Below are 9,673 nucleotides of genomic sequence, written 5' to 3'. Positions count from 1 at the left end.
ATATAAATAATTCATAAAATAGTGTGTGGCAAAAATAGTCAACTGTGACTGATTGCCAAACAAAATCAAATAAAAAAAGAAAAAGGGGAAACACTCTGCTCAATTACTCATGTACCTTGTTAAATTCAAACGCCATTTCCTAAAAAAAATAGCCATTATGATGTTTGTTATAGTTGACTCTCTTCGTTTAACCAACTCTTTGGATAAGTTTAAAATAGTATAACATGGTACCTTTCATTGAAAAGGCCTATATTTTTTCTTCTATCAACGCGAACCGAGAGACTGAGCTGATGCCCTCCTCTTTACCTCCTTATGTCCCAGTAAGCAATGCATTTATTATTGGTCAGACGTGGTCAATCTACGTTAGAAAGGCCCTATAAATAATCTAAGTTTTGAAAACGTTGAATAAGAACAAGGTCCTTCAAAATACATTGTAGCATGGATGACATTATCTTTTTAACAATGTGGAATGTTCTTTATTCTAATTGCAAGATAACATCGCTTCCATAATGACCCTCATAAAAGTGACCAAGCTATTATCACACGAACAAACGTCAGAGTGCAATTTGTATACGCCATTACACGCCCCTACCACGTATAGGTTTTCCCGCCTTTTTCGGATCTCTTTTCATTATCTCTCTCAATAGCACGCAACATAAATACACACAGCGAGAGAGACACAGAGTGGTAGGCGTGTGTACAGAAGTCATTAAGGGACCGCCACGACCGCCAATTTTCTGCTTTCTCACTAGCCGATTACGTAACTCTTAAGTATGCGTACCCTCATTGACAAACTCAAAGACGGGATTACTTCCATTTTGTTGCCTATGTTGAGCCGAACAATAGAAGGAGAACGAGAAAGAAAAGGGGGTGACAGCGAACGACCTTTAGAGTTTTCTTTTCATCTTCGAGAGCCCTAAAGCCTTGTCCTATTTGGTGTAGAATTAGAGGATGTTTTTTCCGAAGAGAGTGCTTGTCAAAAAAAAAAAGCGATGAAACCCGTGGAAAGTGGTATGGCGGGTTCGAGGTTACCATGGGCGCCATTATGAGATCAGAAGGGAGTGTATATGGCTATGGAGAGAATATGGATTGTAGACTATGTTCATGACGCTGATATTACCTTATGTAGTATTCAAACAACATAGATATTAAGACAGTCGGAATTTAGTTGCAAACGTTAGGTATTATAAGGTATTTCCTTACATTATATAGAAGAGAACATTGATGTGTTTGACATCAAGCAAAAAGCCTTTCAGTTTAAAACAGAAGAAAAGTTACCCGTTCGAAACACCTAAATATATTAACGCTTTGCATATACCATTACCGAAAATATAATCATGGAATGAAATAATCTGAACCAACCCCCTCCTCTCACAAACTCTTTCCTCCTCTTTATCACGTTATATTATTTCTCTCTCTCTCTCTCTCTCTCTTTCACTTTATCTTTCCCTATCGTCCATATTTGTTCGGACTTCTAATTTCATAATCATTATTGGTCTGAAAGTCCTTCTTCTAGCCCCTCGATCTCTCAACTATTCCCTCTCTTTCAAACTGTAAGTTCAAGAGTTGTCGTTACAAGTGCATTTACAAAAATTAAAATGCCCATTTTTTGTACGTCTTTCTATGATTGATGATGAAAGCGTATATATAGCAAAACCAACGATAGTTTGTAATGGGTCACTGCGTATAAGGAATTACCTTAAAATTGCCTGATTTGGTCAGCTAGTATAAAGTGGACAATTGGAGCTCAAAGAAACAAGATTGCTATGGTCAACCCGTGCACTGATGTCCATAATTAGCGTGGGATGACCATACATGCAGCTGAATAACACAGCATATCTTTGTTGGCGCGGTTGCCAATGAACGCCATTAACAAGTGGTCAGTGTGTGTTCAATGCGTTTCATTATGTTCATTCCACCCTTTCCTGCTCTCTTCTGCTCTGTTTCTGTCTCTGTGTATCTACTTTGACCTTGCTTATGACCGTTTGTTATAATATATGCCTTCATGAAGTTGTTTATCACGATCTATATGATCCGATCGCATCCGTGAACTGAAGAGCGCCAATATCTAGTTCCCTAATCAAAGGCGCTGATGAGATTGAAAAAGTAAAATGCTGCCCAGTACAAGAAATTAGAATCCACCTGACGCTGACCAGTCCTGTTACTAATAGCGGAGGAGCTCAAAGATCAATATTATTTATATTCTACATGCACGTGTTTTTGCCCTTTTATGTGCATATTTGCATATTTCAAATCTTTGGCTTGCAATATGTTTGCTTTGATGCTTTGAATACCTTCCTGTATTACATTTATCTCAGATAACGTCATAAACCCTATCGTATGGCCTATCGTATGGCCAAAATGCAAGTATTCTCCCCCACCCCCTTCCGTGTAGAGATCAGTGGTGTTTTTCCTTTTATTCGTCTTTGTCCAGCCTCATGTCTTTTCTTCTGTGTATCCTCCTCTCCCTGGTTTTTCTCCGAATATAGAAGGCATTCTTGTGGCATTGTGACCAAGCTAGCATGACATTGAAAAGAAAGAGTTGATCCATTTGAACCAGGGTTCAAGTTATGTGAGGTTGAGTACGTCACACAAGCGATCGATATTTATCGATGACCAATAAACAAGTGCATGTCCAAGAAGGCATGGAGATCACCAGAGAGGATCTCTGTGCAAGCAGAGCCTTTCATGAGGTGAGTTTGGGCACTTTATGATAAATACGGCTTTGTTGGGCAAGCACAAAAACAAAAGAATATACGCCATGCTGTGACCCAAGTGATATCAAGTTGGCCTAACTATGGCTCTACGACTGTGCATAGATGGAATAGCGCCATCTATACCACGGACACTTTTCTTCTTCTTCTTCTTCTTCTTTTTTTCTTTTTTCTCCTTCTTCTTCTTCTTCTCATTTCTTTTTTCCCCTCCTCCTCATTTTCTTCTTCTTGTTCTTCGTTTGCTTGTTCTTCTTCTTATTAGTTTTCTTCTCCTTCTTATCTTCTTCTCCTTCTTCTTCTTCTTCTTCTTTCTTCTCCTCCTCGAGTCCTCATTTTCTTCTTCTTGTTATTTTTTCTTCTTCTTCTTTGTTTTCTACCCAGCTCTACACTACACATTTCTCTCCTCGTAGCCATCTTTCCCCTACCACTGGCCACTCTCTTTATTTTCTTTTCTTTTCCTTTCCTCTTCCTACATGTATGTACCCTGAAAGCAATCTTCATTTTATCCAACGAATAATAAAACATAATTGGAAACGGAGTTAGAAGACCTATGACTCTTGCAAAGTCGTTCTTTTTGTCGACTTAGAAAGCTTTTCCGAAAAAATATATGTATCTCTCTCCCTGTCCATTATCTCTGCATATCTATGTCTCTCTCTCTCTCTCTCTCTCTCTCTCTCTCCCTCTCTCTCTCTTATCTCTCACTCTCCCACACACACACTCTCTCTCTCTCTCTCTCTCTCTCTCTCCCTATACCTTTCTCCTTTGCGCCTGTCGTTCTTTCTGCCCCTCTCTCTCTCTATCCAATATCTTTTCTCTTTTCTCTTTAAAAAGAAATATCTTTCTCTATCTTTCTTTCTAGTGTTCCCATTGGCCCAAAATGAAGTCATTGAGGAGGTAAGTCTGCATGAATGGATTGTTTTCTCTCTCCCCACTGCATTCAAGTCTTTCTAGCACGTACCACAAGGTGGCGCAATTTCACTAGTTAGTTGCCATGTGTGTATGGGTATTCCAACAGGAAATAAAGCAGTTTTCATGCACCGTCTGCGTTCTGTGCTTTTTCAATATGTAGTAAACATTATAGTCGCTTTCCTCCTTATTATATTTATATATTTTTTATACTGCATTGGAAGAAAGGTAATTGTCAACTTTGTCAGGTTATCATGCTCTTCCATTTTATACACTTTGGAAAGTATTGAACGTGACGAATTAGAATCTGCATCCTCCACATTCCTCCAAATCATAACCCTAACCACACGCAATATCGGCTTTCTTTTTCACTGTCACTTGTACTTTTCCTTTTTGAAAATAAATTATCGACATTTTCATTAACACCATCTACAGAATTACCACTAAGTTTTCCCTTTTATAAATAAGTGTCTCGGCATTCATCACCACAATTTTATCAAAGTCTCCAATATCGTCAGCATCATATCACCCTAACGTTATTTGGCAAGACATTAAACCACTTTTGCCACTCTCCACCCAGGTGTCAATACCCGATATGCCAGATCGCTACAGGTTTGGCCGCCTTGCAGCTTTGATCGGGTCGATAATGTTGGAACGCCAAAAGCGTCACGATGATTACGACGGACATTATTAGCATTATTCCTCACCATTAACTATATCACCATTCTCGTCACCACTACCACTACCACTACCATCACCATCACCACCACCGCCACAACTACCATCATCACCACCGCAACCGTCACCACTCCAAACACCCCCATCATCACCACTACCAACAACCTCATCATCACCGCAATCATCACCAATATCACCACCACCACCACCATCATCAACATCACCTCCATCATCACCTTCACCATCACTCCCAGCATCATCTTCGTCGTAATTATAAGCATCATTACCATCCTTCTACAAATCATCATCCTCTTTCCTCTTCAACTCCCTATCTCTTCATCATCATTATTAGCAGTATCTTATCTTATCTTTTTTAATAACAAATTGATTTTTCGAGTTTATTATGGTGGTGGGTTTCAGTTTTTATTTATAGTATTCACTCTGTCACACAAAGCTTAACGCAACTATCCTGGTATAAACTGAAAGCAGAATATGTAATATTTTGGTTAGTTCTTTCTTTATTGCATTCTTTGATTCCATTTTTGGGCGAGTTTTTAAATTAGTAGTAATTGGGGTACACCAGGAATTATGTTTACAGATGCTAAGTAGATAACCTCTATTCATTACAGGGCATAATTCTTTGGACGATGTGGCATCTGGCTTTCCTGGATATCTTTGCTTAGTTGTCCAAGTAACATCTAGGTTAACATATAACGGGATATCGTCATTTATGTCGAAAGCTGTTTCAGCATCATGTCTTCTAAGTTCTGGGGTTTAGGGCTAACCCCAATTTTTCTTGTAAACTTATATGATTCGACCCCCTGTTGACGAAGTCACATCTGGCTTTCCTGCGGTGTCTTTTATTGACTGTCCAAAGACTACAGGTTCACAGATGACGACGCCGTCAGTCGAGTCCATTTGGAGTTCTCTTTCCGAAATGCCACCAGGAGAGATAGCCCTTAATAGTCGCAGGTTCCCCACATGCCGCTCAATCGCTACACAGGTTTCTCTCCTTGCATGACGCTGGATCTGGCTTTCCTGAAATGCCTTTAATTCATTGTCCAATGACAAAAAGGTTCACAGCTTACAGCATCGTTGGTTGTGTCTTCAGGAAAGCTAGGCCCTTTTCAGGCTCATCCTTGGCCAAATGATTGAAGGAGTTGAAGTAACCATCTGATGATGTGTTATCTGGCTTTCCCGAGGTGTCCGCCATTTATTGTCCGGAACAACAGGTTCACAGATAACGACATCAGCCACTACTTGGGGTTGATCATCTCCACATTGGTTTTCTTGAGAGGATCATCCGGCCCTTCTCAATCCTCCTCCTCCTCGATGATCAGAGGATCATCCGGCCCTTCTCAATCCTCCTCCTCGATGATCAGAGGATCATCCGGCCCTTCTCAATCCTCCTCCTCCTCGATGATCAGAGGATCATCCGGCCCTTCTCAATCCTCCTCCTCCTCGATGATCAGAGGATCATCCGGCCCTTCTCAATCCTCCTCCTCCTCGATGATCAGAGGATCATTCGGCCCTTCTCAATCCTCCTCCTCCTCGATGATCTGTGGAGGGAGCCTGACCGTGTAGTTCTGGAAACGCCCCTTATAGCGATCGTCAATGTACAGATCAGCCAGGTCCTGCTTCCTCTTTGGGAGGTTGGTCGGTTAGGGACTTGGTGGAGGATAGGGAGAGTCCATCCCTGCTCTGATTAAGTCCACAAGGCGCACCTGCCTCTCTTCGATGTCATCCAGGTCCTCTCTTAAGCGGTAGAGCTTGGAGAACACCTTGTTCATGTCTTTCAGGTATCGGGCAGTTTCCCACCTAAGTCCAGCAGTCTCGTCGTCGATGATGTCTGCCTTGAACTTGTGCGTTCCCGGCTCTCGAGGGAAAGGACCGCGGGAGATCCGAGGCCACTTCTTGAGTGCTTTCCCAAGATGGCGAGTGGCGCACTTAGACATCGTCACTGCCATTTGGAGGTTGTTGATGAGTTCAGACTTTGGGCAGCGATCAAGGAGGCCATCGTGGTTGACGTAGTCGTCACTCTTCTTGCCGGTCTTGTCGAAGAATTTCACTTCTTCTTCGAGAGTGTCTTCGTCAGCATATGAAATCCTCACTCTGCTGGTCTCATGATATTCGCTTGTTTCATGATCCTCTGGAGGTGTGACATCCTCACAAGGCAACACACAATAGTCCATATCTGGCGTTCCTGTGTTGTCTTTTAATTTATTGTCCAAAGAACATTCAGGTTCACAGATAAGGGCGCCGTTAGCTTTGTTAGGCGCAAATGGGCCAAGTTTAGCTTCATTAGTGTCAATTTCACTGTAGAAGGATGTCCTTCGATTTGCATCACCGGTGTCGCTAGGTTCATAGTCGTTGTCGATCACCGCGCCGGGGAGACTGAAGGCGCATTTGATGGAACCTTGATCTGTTCCTTGGTGACGCACGCTTTTCTTTGTCGATGTGGACTTCGTTCTGCCCTCGACGGCACCGACTCTCAGCTTGGCTAAGTGATCAGTCACTGCACCGACTGACTTTGAAGCTCTCAGTTCCTGAACACAAGATACACCGTGATCTGTCGAATCGCTGAAAGGCACCACGGGAGTTGAATGGCGTTTTCCAAACAGGCTGAAGAGTGAGCGGCGTTTACCTCCTGAAGTTGATTGTGACGTCATAGAGGTAGATCCGCGAAGTTTCAGCTGAAGCGATCTAATGGCGGCTGGGATTCCGGGTCTCGGCATGCGCCATGGGCAGCATGAGATGCTCTTGTCGTCAAGGCAACTATCAGATGGAGCGTTTCGGAGGAAAGAATCGTTGATCTTTGTCGAAGAAATCTTAATTAAAGTAAGAGAAAAGGGAAAGACTTAGACTACGATACGTGCATGATGTCCAGAATACCCAATTTTGTATTCTTCTGGAATTAGACCCTAGGCTAATATTTTGTTTTTAAAATCTATGAGAGATGACATTATATACTAAAATACCTTGACTTTATTTGAGTTAAACATCCACAGGCTTTTATTGTTTTAATTGTAGTATTCATGCCTTGTACCAGGTACCAGATGCAAAATAAGTTGTAATCGAAAACTATAAAGTTAATTTTCTTTACTTCTCACTATCAAATATATTTTACATGATATTTCGTTTTCAATATATTTGCAAAAACGGAGGGAAATTGTATTGTTACTTACCAAACGCAACATTTTGTATTCGATTTGAAATTTGCACAAGTAAGAAAATTGAGATCGGAGGAACTATAGCAAGCAGATCCGATAGCAAGTAACTCAAATAACAGAGTGACAGAGAAGTAAACAAAAGTTAAGGATAATATCATATTCCATTGTGATGTCACATGTCGGCTGTGCGTTTCTTGGTGCGTAGTGAGTTATAAAGTTATTGCGCATGTTCAGTGTGATGCTTTAGTCACGTGATATAGGGACTTTGACCTACTTTCACAACTATAAGGTTATGAAAGGGCAAATAACCATGAAATTGCACTGGAATATTTGCGTATATGAATGAGATTTTGCGATGCAAAGTTAAAACTTAGTTTAGGACAGTACCATGGACGGAACCATTTAAGTTATATCATTGAGTGAACAGAAAAGATGGTATCTCATTAAATATCGAAAAAAGATGTTTAGTAGTCAACTACTGATATGATGATCGTAAATTTTCTAAAAGTTTTCATGAGTCCATCCAAATACTTTTGAAGGCTGGTTGTGTAATAAATATATCATCATCCTCATCAAATTCCTGAACAATGTCTTCACAATGATCATTATACATCTTCTCATCCTCATCATGCCTTATACCAATGTCACCATCAGCAACATGAAAACCTTTTAAGATGTTAATAAGTAATATTTCTTGATGATAACGAAACTAAAATCCTTATCGTTATATCATCGACCAAAACACATCATAATATTTCGCATCATCGTCATTCTCAGCAAGACTCGTCATCGACTGTCATCAGCGGATCCCATATGACATCCATAATCAGCGCTACCTACCATCCCCGTCATTTTACGGTTATTTGTTATCAACATTAGCCTGATATCATGGCCAATATTTTTAGATGTTATCTTCGTCACCACTATCCATATCATCATCATAGTTATTTTTCAGTTTCTTCACAATTTTTCACCACTGCCATCACCTATCACTTTTCATCATCATCACATTATCATTTACTTGATCCTTCACATCGTATTTCTCATTTTTCATCACAATAGTCACTACTATCATTTTCATCATCATCATCATCATCATCATCACCATCCCGACCATCATCATCATCATCCTCATCATCATCACCATCATCATCATCATCATCACCATCATCATGACCATCATCATCATCATCATCACCATCATGACCATCATCATCATCATCATCATGACCATCATGACCATCATGCTCATCATCATGACCACCATCATCATCATGGCCATCATCATGACCATCATCATCATGACCATCATCATCATCATCATCACCAACACCATCATAATGACCATCATCATTATCATCATGACCACCATCATCATCATGACCATCATCATCATCATCATGACCACCATCATCATCATGACCATCATCATGACCATCATCATCACCAACACCATCATAATGACCATCATCATTATCATCATGACCACCATCATCATCATGACCATCATCATGACCATCATAATAATAATAATAATAATAGCTATTTCTTATATAGCGCTTTTCAAGACCGAAGGCCCTCTCAAAGCGCTTTACAGATACATATATTATTACCCCGGTCATCGGATTCAGGCTTACCCGCACACAATGCATGCACATTCTCCACTCCCTGGGGAGCATTCCAGCCAGGCGTCATTTTTACAAGCGCACACTTGCTAATCTAAGCACATTAGCTTTCGCATCCTACCGGGTACCCATTTAACACCTGGGTGGAGAGTGGCAAATGTAGATCAATGTCTTGCCAAAGGACATTAGTGCCGCGGTGGGATTTGAACCGCGGACCTTGTGATCCACAGTCCGTTGACATATCCACTCGTCCACGACACCTCTACATCATCATGACCATCATCATCATCATCATCATCACCAACACCATCATCATCACCATCATCATCATCATCACCACCACCACCATCACTACCAATATCATTATCTTCCATGTTCGTAATCATCATCATCATCATCACCACCACCACCATCACTACCAATATCATTATCTTCCATGTTCGTAATCATCATCATAATCATCAGTATTACGAGTATCCTAAAAATCGCCACCATCTTTTATCAACATCCGCATGAAAACATCCATGCTCACACACACAAATATTTAAAACATACCATCAAGTGAAAGACCGATCATACA

The sequence above is a fragment of the Strongylocentrotus purpuratus genome, unplaced genomic scaffold (genome assembly GCF_000002235.5).
Source record: "Strongylocentrotus purpuratus isolate Spur 01 unplaced genomic scaffold, Spur_5.0 spur5_scaffold_3, whole genome shotgun sequence".
Classification (NCBI taxonomy): Eukaryota; Metazoa; Echinodermata; class Echinoidea; order Camarodonta; family Strongylocentrotidae; genus Strongylocentrotus; species Strongylocentrotus purpuratus.
The sequence above is the reverse complement of the archived record's forward strand: the minus strand, read 5'-3'. Positions refer to the sequence as shown.